At 41.7% G+C, this 13,377-nt stretch overlaps 1 long non-coding RNA gene across 1 annotated transcript; it reads left to right on the forward strand.

Moving 5' to 3' along the window:
* Window positions 1-12,510: 12,510 nt before the first annotated feature.
* Window positions 12,511-13,269, forward strand: LOC108166255 (uncharacterized). Its single transcript, XR_001776561.1, has 3 exons — window positions 12,511-12,630; window positions 12,920-12,984; window positions 13,189-13,269. It is a non-coding gene; the product is annotated as an uncharacterized LOC108166255 (long non-coding RNA).
* The last annotated feature ends 108 nt before the right edge of the window (window positions 13,270-13,377 follow it).

A 13,377-nucleotide genomic window follows, 5' to 3' on the forward strand; every position in this document is an offset into this window, starting at 1 on the left:
AACTTGAAGATTGGACGTTATGCCGCTAACACGTAGCTTCCGTCAACAACTCAGAGGCGGAAGTCAGAGCTCCGCGCAACGCAAATAATGTTCCGGCTGAAACACGGYGCGBTAAATGATAAAACATAAATTAACGAAGCTTCGAGGCAGGTCAATTTTCCTCGAGGAATTTTAATAATCGAGGTACTCGAATCACTCGAGGAATCGGTTCAGCCCTAGTACCATGTGAAATGTTCAATCCACATGAGCTTGAATACAAGTCATTTTTTTAATTAACTCCAGTTGGTTTGTTTGTATGTCTCTTCCTTTTTACGAGACAAAAATAGCATTTAAGAGCCAAGTCATGGTAACTTTCAGTGAGTGTGCTGCGGTATCTGATCTTACCGACACACAGCATGAAAATACTGGAGTCATCATGGGGTAGTTTGGGTTGATGGTTCAGGTAGAGGCGCTGCAGCGACTCCACCTGAACACTCTGAGCTTCCTGCAGTTTTAACCCACAGTTAATGTTGAAACAGCTTTCTGGTAGACCTGCAATCAGTATGATAAATGATAAATAACAAGACCTCCTGTGCTTCTCATGGATTAAAGGAAAAGCCCACCTAGGACTGAGACTCCTTGCAGCGCCATCATTGACCTGTGAAGTAAAAGTTTTGGCTTTTAATGTGTTTTTTTTTAAACTCTCAATTTGAGTGGTTAAGAAAGTTTTCCTCAGTAAAAGAGCTTCAACAAAGACTCAAGTTCTGCAGGTTTCAGTTCACAACATTTCACAGGCCCAGCTGAACTTAATAGGGAAGTTACAAAACCAGAGATACAATGGACTTTAAGGCTAACGCCCCCCAAAACATGGGGCCTTATTTATCTACTTTTATAAGAAATTGCATCAAGTATTATTTTTCTGTGTTTAGCTAACTGTGTTAAATTCAGAGGAACGGCCTGACAACGAAGCAGAAGTCTGAACTGAAGCTTGCTGCATGCAGGGAAAAGTCTCTGGAAACTTGTGGATCTCAGGATGTGGGACTGGAAGATCACAAAGACACTTGAGACTGATCCTGTAATGAACTCAGTGCATTCCCACCAGCCCTGCTTAGTCTGCTTTAATTCAATTCTAGTTTGTTTGGGGAGGTGTGAATGTGCAATCAATCTCTGATGTGGACCAAAAATACAAAAACAACTCTGGTCCTCCTACAAACCTCAGTCTCTGTACAGTTAAAGTGAACTCTGGTGTAATTTGAATGTTAATGTGAATACCAAGGGGACCGGAGACCGCTCCAAAAGCAGGAAGGGGGCTACATCGCAGGGCATGCTGGGTAAATACAACTAAAACTAGCGGGAGACATGACTAATGCTCTTTTACCAAAGACAAAAGAAAAATCTTACAGCTGCTAAAATCTCCACTCCATTGTTGTTTGTTTCAGAGGTTTTCATGCTGTTTCCTTCAGTGGTTCTTGGTGCAGCACCAGCACAAAGGGGGAGGTGGTTTTACACCTGACAGTCTGAGTTCAGTTAGACCAAAACTGCTTTCACACTGCACTGGCAAATGAACCAAATTGTTGGAGCAACCTGTTCATTGTGCTTTGTGTGTAAAACAGAAACCGCAACCCAGTAATGGTTAAACAGTTCTTAATGAAATAGATAATATGAATGTGTAAGTAAGAACAGGGCTGGGATTTCTGCCTGGAGACTGGGACCTTGGCTAGCAGAAATTCTTGACACTTGGACCATCTGGATGAGAGAGTGAGTTTACTGGGGATTGTTTCACCCAAGGACATGCAGAGAACTGAACTCTACACACTGAAAACTAAAAGTAGTGAAACTAAGTATGGGTTTCGATGGCATGCACTCACTGCTACTGTGAACTGGTTTCACCAAGAGGGAGTAAATGATCACTGCAGTGGAGCAACACGGGATTTGACTGGATGACGGATCTAGAAAATACTGGAGGACAGAGAACCAGTCAACTGGTTATTTGTGGTTAGGGTTAAACTCCTCAGTTTGGAGGTGGAGGTGGTTGGGGTAAAACTGAGGAGATGGATCTCGAACCCTGGAGGAACTTAGGATTTGTTACTCTGAAAGAGATGAAGTTGTAGAAATGTTCCAAGTTGGGATAACAGACAGTTCTGTACTTGGTGATGGATCCAAAGCTACACCGTTTCTTTCACCACACTCTCCTCTATGATCTTAACTTTCCTGGTGCACTAAATGTATGTCTGCCCTTCAGCTTTACCCCAGCGTGCTTCAGGCCCGGTCAGGGTCCACTCAGAACCTGGACCAGAGGAAGCCAGGAGCAATCCTTTAACCTGAGCATGCTGCTGGAGCCCTGGGCTACTGATAAACTGCAGCTCTGCTGTTATCTGCTGAGGCTCTCAGGACATTAAACCAGCAGCAAGGCTGACATAAAACCAGCAGCAAGGCTGACCTCGGGACCAGAGACCACTGCGAAGCGTCCTTCATCACCTCTGCATCACTCAGAGAGCTGATGTGCAGGAAGATGTGTGAAGACCTGACGCTTCCATGACCTTTAAATTGCTGATGTTCAATCAACAGACCTGAAACCTCGTAAACAGTCATTTCTTTCTGAACACATAATTCCGACTGCACACATAATCAATGTCTGAAAGCTTTTCAAAAGCATAAATAAAAGCTCTGGACACTTTACTGGATTAATCCATTCAACACATGGACTGCTTTTATTAGACACACCTTTATGTGAGCCAGGGACTCAATTTGTTCCTGTGAAATCCAAGTTTAATGCAAAACTTTCTGACAAGGCTAACAAAGCGTGCAAAACAGAAGCTGCTGCAGCATTTAATCAACTTTATTTTTTCCTAAATGTAAATAGAACATGGACCTTGATGTTTTTCCATTAATCTTGTCCTTAAGTCTTAATCTCTTTGATGCTTGTGCTGGATTAAAAACAACCTCAGTCCTCTGATACTGTTATAGATTGCTGCTCCTGCAAACGTTTTCATGCTAATGCAGATAAAGTCATTTGAATTCTGACTGTTGATTTGCTGATGGCTTTGATGCTGTTTATCCTGGATGAGCCTGTCTCTGTTTTCATGTGAAAAATCTTTGTTTGCATTGATCTGATTTATCTTCAGGATGTTTAACCTGAGAAGTCATCCCTGGCTCTTACTGTTTGTGTTTCTCTTCACAGTTTAACCCCTTTCTGCCAACATTTATGATTCTGTGTTACAATTAAAAGTAAGAACACCCTCTTAATTTTGTTAAAAAACCTTTTTTTTAATTCTCATCGCTGGTCTGGCAGACGAGGTGGTCATTGTGCTAAGGTTTAGTTTCAGAAATGTGGATGGTTTTTACCCCAGTTCAATGAGCTGTTTGAATCGATGTCACATTTCCTGAACACACTTTCATGTTTCTCAGTAGAAAGGAAGTGGCAGACGTGTAAAATAGTCCCAACAACATAAGTATTTCCTCATAAAGATCAGTTTTAGTGAAATAATTGTGTATGATGTTTTCTTGCTGCTCCGTCGGCGGCGCTGATGACAAACTACAAACAAAAATCTATAAAAAGTTAGAAGAAATGTAATTAAATGTGTATATTAATGAACCCCATCAGTAAATCAGAAGGTCAGACACCATTTTGTTTTTCAGTGGATCATTAATGGGCTCCAGGTCTGTTAATGACACATGAGATAAAGTTCAAACTATTTTCTTTCAGGTGTAGATTTTGATTATAATTTTTCTCACTGAAAAATAAACCCAGATACAGTCCAGTGTTTTCCCCTGTTGAGCAGTGGTTATAAAGTAGAACCTCAGAACCAACAGATGGTTCTGTTGTTTGTATCTTAGTATATTTGACTTTTTATTTATGTCAAGTTATGATCTTGTTTTATTTCGTGGGTTAGAAAAGAGCGACTGGTCTGAATGATGAAGATGTGAAGGTCTCAGTGATCAGTTTTAGCAACATGAGCATTTACTGGTTTCTTTCTAGCTGAATGTGAATCACATCAAGCAGATATAGATGCACATTCTTCTTAGAACGTCCTCTAAGTTATTTAAATCTCATGAGTCTGACTTGTTTTTAACAAGACTGCTGACACTTTCAAAAATACTTGGTATGTATCTGATTTAGTGCCACACATGAAAGTGACAAATAACATTGTTGAGGGTAGAAATGATTAGAATTGGGCCATTTAGTCCGGCATAAAGAAGTTGGATAGCAGCAGGTCAAAATAAAAACTTAGCCTTATATTATAATCACCTTATTATTAATGCATCAACAGTAATTTGTTGAGGTGGATCAGAGACACTTTACAGTCAATTAAACAATACATAGCATTACATTCAAACCTTTAGCTTTTTTTTCCTCTTGCTGAAACTGTCTGCTGTTTTAACCTGTTAATTATAAATTTAGGTCATGTTCATAAAACTATTGACTCCAACTGACTGATACGGCTTCACTTAAAGTTCCTCCTACATGTTCATGAGAAAATAATGTCCTTGTTGTAATTTAGGAGCATGTTCCCTCTTGGACAGAGCCGTGGGTAACCACCAGCCATTTTTCGCTTTGTTTCTCTTTAATTCGAAGCTGTCTCACTGTTTCTTCAGACGAGATTGGTGCAGACGAGGTTGGCTGACTTGGTTCTTGAAGAGGCAGCAGGGGGGAAACAGCAAAAAGAAGGAGATTTTACATTAAAGGAACGGCTTATCATGAAAGCTGATCAGCCAAGAAGAGCTCTGTGCTCCACCGACTTGAGATTTTTCTTTGCTTTGTCGTCTTTGGATGAAAGAAATAAACTGCATTGTCTCAGTGTGAGAGTACAGGATGCAATCAAATATTTTTATTATTAAAAAGCAGCAAACTTGCATGTCGGAACACATTCGCTTTCAGAATACACAGCCAGACATGGTGGTGAAAAATCATTTGACATTGCACATTGAAGGGTCATTGCAGGTCTGCATGTTCACCAATTAAATCCAAATCAGACTGATCTTCTGGGTGTTTAACAGTTTTTCTGACAGTAAGTGTAGATATTGACATTTCAAGCCTTTTTTTAAAGAAAGATAATTCCCGTCTTTTCAACTCCTTCAAACCAATTTTTCAAGTGTCAGCCCAGGCCCTCATCTCATATTTCATTCTTCACTTAGCAATTACCCTCCGGCAGGAGAGCAGAGCCGCAGCCTTTCTGGAGAATCTAGCAAATCTTCCTTCAGGTGTCCAATAAAATGTGAGGAAAATATCCTTTTGTCTTCCTCCCGTTACTATCCTGGTGTCTCGTAAACCGGTGTGGCTGAATTTCCGGCGTGCTCTGACTTTCCGTCCTGTCAGAGAGCATCCCCATCAGCAGGTTTTCCACAACCTGCATGAAAGCTCTTGTTATTTGCCAGCACTTCAGCTCTAAGTAGATTACCCCAAAGTGAGCGTTACACAGTTCAGGTCCCACTCGTGCGGTCATAAAATGCCAGCAGCATCCACGTGCCACACTTAGACTGTCCCTTAAAGCAAAACAAACCGGCCTGTAAATCACCCTGAAGACGTAAAAACGGTTTTTATTCTCCTCAAACTTCCACAGACTTTCATCCTTTCAGACAACCACTGCAGACATCCGTAGACGCTACAGTGGATCTGAGACAGTTGACTTTTTGCCCTTTTCTCATCTGTCTTCCTTTGCATGGTCGACAGTCTTGTTAGTTTAATATTTTTCTGCTTGTTGAGTCCTGAAAAGGTTCAAATTTAGATTTAAAAAAATGAAAACAAAAATGTTTTGTGACTTGTGGTTATGTAAGTCAAAGCTTAGCAGTACCTGGGAGTTCACCTGGTTCTGCCAGTGTTGTGGACTGCCTGCTCTTTACGGGAAGCGTCAGAGCAGGCTACCTGCTGAGGAGGCCCAGGTATTCTGGAGTACAGTGGTAACCTTTCTGACTCTGGAGTGGCGTCAGTCAGCCATGTTTATGGTGTAGTTTGAAAACAGAACAGCAGATTTGCACTGAGATGAAGATAAGTGATCATGCCTGCAGTAAACTGTCGTTTACCTTCATCTCCTCCAGTTCCCCTCACAGTTGGACCCTCTGTGGACGACTCCTTTCTAGACACCTGGACCTCAGCCTCACCTTGCCTCTCACAGCTCTGATACCCTCTCTCTGCTTCTCGCCTTCGCCGTTCCTCGGATTGCTCCGGTAAGAACACCTACCTGGTTACATCGTCGGCCTCCAGCTGCCTGTTCACCCTCCAATGCTTTCAAGGAGAAAGAATCACTATCCGAACCGCTCACCCCTCCCTGCCCAACCTCAGTGAAGATTAAAAACTAATTCACACGAGGACTTACCTCTCCTGTAGATCTGCTTGATCCCCATAAATGGTGAGACTAATTCCTCGTCTCCCTCGCCTGCCATATTCAACGTTGACCGCTCTCTTTTCCTTCTTGTGTGGTCCTGGGTTGATCCTTCCTCACCAGCTGCTTACGGTCCTGCACAGTTGTGCAGCAGGGTTGCACTAGTGTGGCCTTAATTGTTTTCCTCACCAGAGATTTTTGAAAAATAAGAACATTAGAACAGATTACCACTAGACTCAAAATTAGTTAAGTAAAAAATGAAAGACTCCTGCTCTTTAGACAGAATTAATTGTGTTTATTATTTTACAATCTAAAGATTTGAGACTTTCTTTCCAGGTTCTGTTTGGCTTTAATTCCAGCAGAACTCTTAACATCTTTGGACAGCAGCGTGTTTACCACCTTGTTGCGTCAGCCTTGCTTTTAACAACACTTTGTGAGGATTTGGGAACGGAGGAGACCAATTGTTGCAGTTTTCAAAGCAGCATGTTTTCCCATTTGGGCTTTATGTGAGATTTTGGCTGCTCAGTAGTTCTGACCCCCTTTTTAAATGCATTTCTTGTTCCAAAGTGGATGACAGCTCTGAACTGCAGGGAGACCAAATTTCCTTTGGCATTCTTCTTACCCTGGAAAGAAAAAGCCTTTGGAAAGTGCATGTCACATGCACTAATGATTACAACAAATCACAGGAACTATATTTAAAATACTTAGTGCTGATTTTTTTTTTCCCTAAACGGTGGTACAGTTGGTAGCATTGTTAATCGTAGCAGGAAGGTTCTGGGTTCTGCACAGAGTTTGCATGTTCTCCTCTTGCACACGTCACTCTTTGGGACCCATGGTCCAAAAACATGCATGCTGGAAGTTAATCAAACAGGACTTGGACCCTGAACTCTGTCCACACCTGAGGAAAGAATGTGAGATGATCGGCAGACTCATTTAAGGATCAGCTTTCAGTTCACACTTTGATGCAGACGGGAAGCTGAGCGAAAGTGAGGACAAAATGTAAACAGGATGTAATGTGTTACCTGGAAGAGGTGGTCCAAGGGGATCCTCTTCAGCAACATGGATCTCTATGAACTTAAGTTCTTCGAGGTGCAACATTGATCCTTTTACTTGGGATTGTTTCACTGCTGGATCATAGCGATGAATCCTCTGGGAATCTGGGATGAAGACGAACGGAGAGTGGAAGTTCAGGTAGTTCAGTTGGATTACACACACTAATCCAGTGGTCAGGTTTCACCATGGGGAAGTGAGTGGTGACCGTCTATAACCCAAAGCTCAGTGGTCAGGTGAAGAGTACAGGTCAGCAGCAAATAAGCCAGAAGAGATCCAGAATCCCTGAGGCATTAATCAGGGTTCAGGTTCATGAAGAGAGATTCAGAGATACAATCTGAGTAAGTCACTGTGTAGACAGGAAGCAGGCAGGGGTGACAACTGGAAAATGTAAAAAAAAATCCAATCTTTCTAATTGGGGATGCCACGTACTGAATAATATAAAGTCTCACAGGCTGCTACACTCCTTAGTGTGGAAGTTGTTACTGTGGGAAGAATATGGAAAGTTAGTAATTCTCAGTATCGGTGAAGTATGGAGATGAAAGAAGATATTACAAATAAAATGTATTTTCTATTCAATGTTTATGGTTCATTCAGGCTGCAGGAGTGGAAAACCTCAGCAGATAACATGAAGGCTTCAAAAGTCTGTCATGGATCTCTGAATGTGGAAAGTTGAACCTTTTTAAAATAAGGTTAAGTTTGGGCAACACACATGGAGACGGTAGGTGTTTTTCTGTCAGCTGTGCTAACAGTGTGCACTATGCTAACATAGCATGCTGAAGTAAATTTACCTTCCTCCAAGGTTTCACTGCCACTGCTCTGTAACACGGCGTTAGCTAGCCTTTGCTACTAATGCTAATACTGATGTGACGACTGCTCACATGAGAAAACAACCTGGAATGTTCTCAAAGAAATCAGAATCAGCTAATGCCAGCATCGCTGGGTAAAATTAGTTTTTACATCCAGGGTGATGGATGGATGGATGGATGGATGGATGGATGGATGGATGGATGGATGGATGGAACAAACAAACATTTGGGCAATGAGAGGAGGAATAACTTCTGGAAATACAGACACTTTTGTTCTTTCTTTTTGTTTTTTTGTCTTGTAGGGCCTGTGTTGGATTCTGATGGGTTGATTGAAACACTTTAAGGTTTCCATGAGCAATTCTAATACCTAAAGACAGGGTTGTCATTTTAATTCACAGTTTTCTTTACATGTACAGATTTTGTTTGTGTAAAACGGAAAAACTTCTGTTACTCTAATACAGCTTTTGTTAGAGAGACTTTAGTAGAATCAGTCTGAAGCAAACCATTTAGGTGACTTTCAGTCAGACTGAGGCGTTCCTCTCTGTCTGAAGTCTTAGACCTTCTCCCAGTCTGACCACAAGCAGCCAGCGGGATCTGACCTGATCTGGGCGCTAACGAAGAGCTTCAGCTCCATCAGCATGGCGGTGGTTAGCCGGCAGTCTCCCCTCTCTGCTTCCTTAAGATGGATGAATGAAGGTGGAAGGGTTCTGGCTTATTAGACGGAGGAAAATCCCCCTCTTCCCTCCCTCTGTGTTTGATCTGCAGCCCCGCCGTCTCCCGGACTCTTACATCACTTCTCCCAGATGTTTGCAAAGTGTATCTCATGTCAGAGCCATTTATTGAAGGAAAGAAAAAAGAGAAGGAAAAAGACAACAAATAAGCGAAATATTTTACTTCAGATAGCTTTTGATGTTACATTCCAGACATTTTTTTTAACTCCAGCTACTTCAGTGATGTTTATTTGCAATAAGGAATGCTTGTGAAGGCTCTGTCAAAGAGCGGTAATAAAGCAGTAATGGTTCACTGTGTGAACATAGCAGGGGTCTGCAACCTTTACAATCCAAAGAGCTATTTCTGCCCTCAAGCCAGTGAAATTAAACTTTAGAGCCGCAAATGTTACCTGACCTGTAACATCAGACAATTTGTGATTTTTGATAAATATCTACAAAAGGATCTTTCTGTGAGGGGTTGATATGAATAAACAGTTTTTAACCGAATGAGAGAAATAGATTCAGATCATACTACGGATACTTTTAGCTTCATTCGGTTGTGGAAAGTCAATGAAACAGAGAGAAACAGCTAACAGCTGCATTTGTTTTATCTATATTTAAAACTATTATTTGCTTCTTCGTTGGTTTTAGTCAAAGTTTTAAGAGCATTTATAAAAGGTCCAAACTGCCTCTTGAAGCTCCTTTTCTCTCCTGGAAGATGAAGCTGTGACCGTGTCCATCTAGGGTCATGGAACCTCACCCGCTGTTTGGAGTTAATCAGCTGGTCAGGACGTGACATCATGAGGTTTCAGTTTCATTTTTTATAGTTTAATTTTCTGAGACATTGAATTTGAGTAAAATAAAAAGGGTTAGGGTTGAAATATTTCAAGACACACGAGTTGAATCTGTATATTAGTTACATTTTATGAATTGAGGGAGAAAAATGGGAAACATTTTCCATAATATTTATATAATTTTGCCTGCTGTCCATTTTCTGAACCTGTTAAAATTGAGTAAAGGTAAATAGTCGTGTTCTGCAGTGGAATTTATTGAAGGGTATCAGAGTAGAGGAGTAGATATAAATGCATGCCACACTTTACAGATTTTTATTAGTATGAAATGGTAAAAAAAAAACAACCACATTTTAATTTCCCCATTATGATGTACTTTGTGTTAATGGAATCCTGAAGTTTGTGGTTGTGATGTGACAGAAGGTGAAAATGCACACAGGGTAGAAAACCTGAGTCTGAGGGAAACATGGCTAATGAAGCAGCAAGCGGAAGGACAGGGCGCCTCACCGATGGCCGGAAGGCGCAGCAGTGGATCCAACAGGGGAAACAAATGGACCAGGTGAGGAAACGGCCGAGAGGTGCAGTTAGACTCCGGAGAGACAGAGATGTGAAGAAGATGGGACAGCTTTGGGAGGGCTCGTGTTTTACCGAGCTAACTGGTTGCATTAGCAGTGACAGGGATGAAAGAGACCCAAGTCTGGGCTCTTTCCAAGCTCATTAAACACAGAGCCAGCCTGAAGGCCTTCCCCACCACGCAAACGCAGCATCAACTCCCCAACTTTCCCGTTGTGACACACTGGAGGGGGCATTTGTCACGCAGAATGCCGGTGCAGCCGGTGACCAAGGGCGCACAGACACAACCGGCTGAGCAGAGTTACGGAGACGCGTTGAGTTTGATGTTGAATGTCACTGTAACCGGCCTCCCTCGGGCTTTCTGTCTGCGTGGGTGTGCCGCCGTGTTTTAGATACGACTGTGAGCGAGACCGACTGCGATTTTCCTCTTTGAAGACGGCAAGAGCCCAAGACATTCCCATCAATTAGCAGCGCAGTTGTGATGCAGAGTTTTTACAGAGAGCCAAATATAAGCGTGTTGACGAGGCTCCCGATGTTCTCCTTCCTCAGGCTTAAATCACGGCTTAATTAGGTAATGAATCCTGACTGGAAACGCTGACAATAGAAACACAGCCACACTCGCAGCTTCAGCGTCTGACACGAAGACCTCAAATGTTTTTCCGGCTCAGATTTAACGTCTCTTTAGGCCTTTGAATCTGATGGATGCAATAAGCAATAATAAGGTTGAATGCATTATCCTCACAGACATGAAACTCCCCAGTAATTGATCTGCTTTACAACATATATAACATCAAACTCATGTCGTATATTTTATTTTCCAGGTTTTTATTTGTCTTCTTTATTTTACTTCATGGGATCAAATCCAAATAAAAAATGTAGCAAAGTGATGTCAGATAAAACAGAAAAACAGAAGGGGTGCTGTGGTGGCGCAGGGTCAAAGCACAGCCCATGTAATGAGGCCTTAGTCCTCACGCCGGCGGTCACAGGCTCGATTCCCAGCTTGACAACATTTGTTTCTCTCATAACCCTCCTTCCTGTCAAACTACCTTCAAATAAAGGCCACTAGAGCCAACAAAACCTTTAAAAAACAGAGAAGCTGATATATTAAAGTGGTATGTGTGTGTACAGTCTTATGTATTTCATTCACTGCGTTTTGGTGATAAATAAGCTGCTTTTCAAAACGGGAAGGAGTAGAGAACATGCCTGTCATGTTTCTGGGTTATTTTCCTCTCACACATGTAAAACTGAAAGAGACTTGAGACGAAGGGCCTCTTACAAAAACATGAAATCATTTTAAGGCTTTCATGCATCATATGGACCAGGGCCGGTGTGGATGTTGCAATAGATCATGGTAGAGCTCATCACCTCATCTCAAATTAAAACATTAACATTTTTACTGTTTCATTGTTCAAAATAAGGCTAAGAAAGAATTATGCTTACAGTCAGATTTAAAGTAATTTTTCCATTGCTGTATCATGATTCATATTTGATGCTTTTTAATAGAAATGTGTTGCTGCTGTCAGTGAACAGAGACAGATATGATCAAACCCGGTGAGGACGAAAGCAGCTGAAGGCATTTGTGGAGGTTTTAGAGGTGAAGGAGATCCAGGACGGTCTGCAGGTTGATAAACACGTCTGGTTCCAACCTGCAGCTTGTTTCCCCTGATTCAGCTGCGAGCCGTCATGATGAGATGCCTGTTCTTTCCCAAGGAGCTGACCGTGTTTAGTAAACAATATCTACATTTCTTTCAAATTAAATAAATGAGAAAAGACATAAATATGTTTCATGTTCTCCTGGATAACTGTGTGATCTGCCTGAATCTAAAATGAGTCGTTGGCTGAATTCTCATTTTCTGAAGAAGTCAGATAATGAGTCTCATTTCAGCCTTTTTCTACGTTTCAAAAAAAATCTCAAACTCAAATAATTCCCAGATTTCCTTAATGTTTGTACATTTTGTTTTATCTCAGGCTGAGAAATCAAAGAGCTTTTCTTTTGAACTCTCCTGCTGCAGGGCATCTGTATCTCATGCAGAGGAAGTAAAAACGTTGTACTTTCTCTCAGTGCCGTCTCCTACAGTATCTGGTTGACTGTCGTTATTGTTTCCATGTCATGATTTCTCCATTTCCTGCCATGTTTGCAGCTGATCCTCTGTTTCTGGGTTACGATGACATCCTGAGAGTTTTTGGATCACAGAGCTCTACAGTAGTGAACATTGACTAACTCACCTTCCCACCGCGGCGCTCACTCACCACAGCTCCCCGTCTCTTGGTTTCCAGCGTTCCCTCCTCAGGACGGTCCTGCAGGTGAAACAGACACGATCCATCAGAACTCCCAAGTGTTCCTGACGAGAACGGGCCGAGTCTCTGAAGAGGATTACAGAGGAAACCACCTCTGCAGGTAAACATCTACTTCCTGTTTGTGATGCTCGTCTGACCCGACAGCTCAGTGTGTAAAGTCTGTTTAAACATGAGTCTTAATTTAAAAAATAAAAATCTTTCATGACTTTATTGTATTTTTAATATACATTGTTAAAAGCATTTCATATTGAAAAGGTACAGTTCAGTACAACACAGCATAAATCTGAATTGTACGTTTTAAAGTTTAAAGCCTGGTAATCTTTGCAGTCTCTTGATAACGTTTAAGGAAACCCTATGATGTTTTTTTTTTTACATTTACACGACGACAGAAGGTTTCATTACAACCCGACAGGTTTCTCCCAGTGGATGAAGTGGAGGAAACCTCCAGTTTCAGGTAATTGAGATTTTTAGAGGGACTCAATCTGAGCCTCATCTGGTTGAGCCACTCAGCTTCAGCTGTGTTGCTCTACAGGAGCGCCCTGTTCAAGCCTGGAAACACTCGGGATTTTTGTGCTTGACCAGAAACTTTCTATCTGTTTGATTTCATTTTTTGGTTTGTATTTTTAGAAGCTAAATTTGAACAACTTCATTATTTCAGTGAAATTTATTCTGGAATGAACATCCTGATGGAGCGTTTGGATTCAAGCTGGAGTTTTCTCCTTTTGGCATGAAAATAAATGCGTCACATTTCAGCCTGGAGTCAGGTTATGGAGGGTGTGTGTGTGTGTGTGTGTGTGTGCGTGTGTGTGTGTGTGTGTGTGTGTGCGTGTGTGTGTGTGTGTGTGTG

The sequence above is a fragment of the Poecilia reticulata genome, linkage group LG1 (assembly GCF_000633615.1).
Source record: "Poecilia reticulata strain Guanapo linkage group LG1, Guppy_female_1.0+MT, whole genome shotgun sequence".
Lineage (NCBI taxonomy): Eukaryota > Metazoa > Chordata > Actinopteri > Cyprinodontiformes > Poeciliidae > Poecilia > Poecilia reticulata.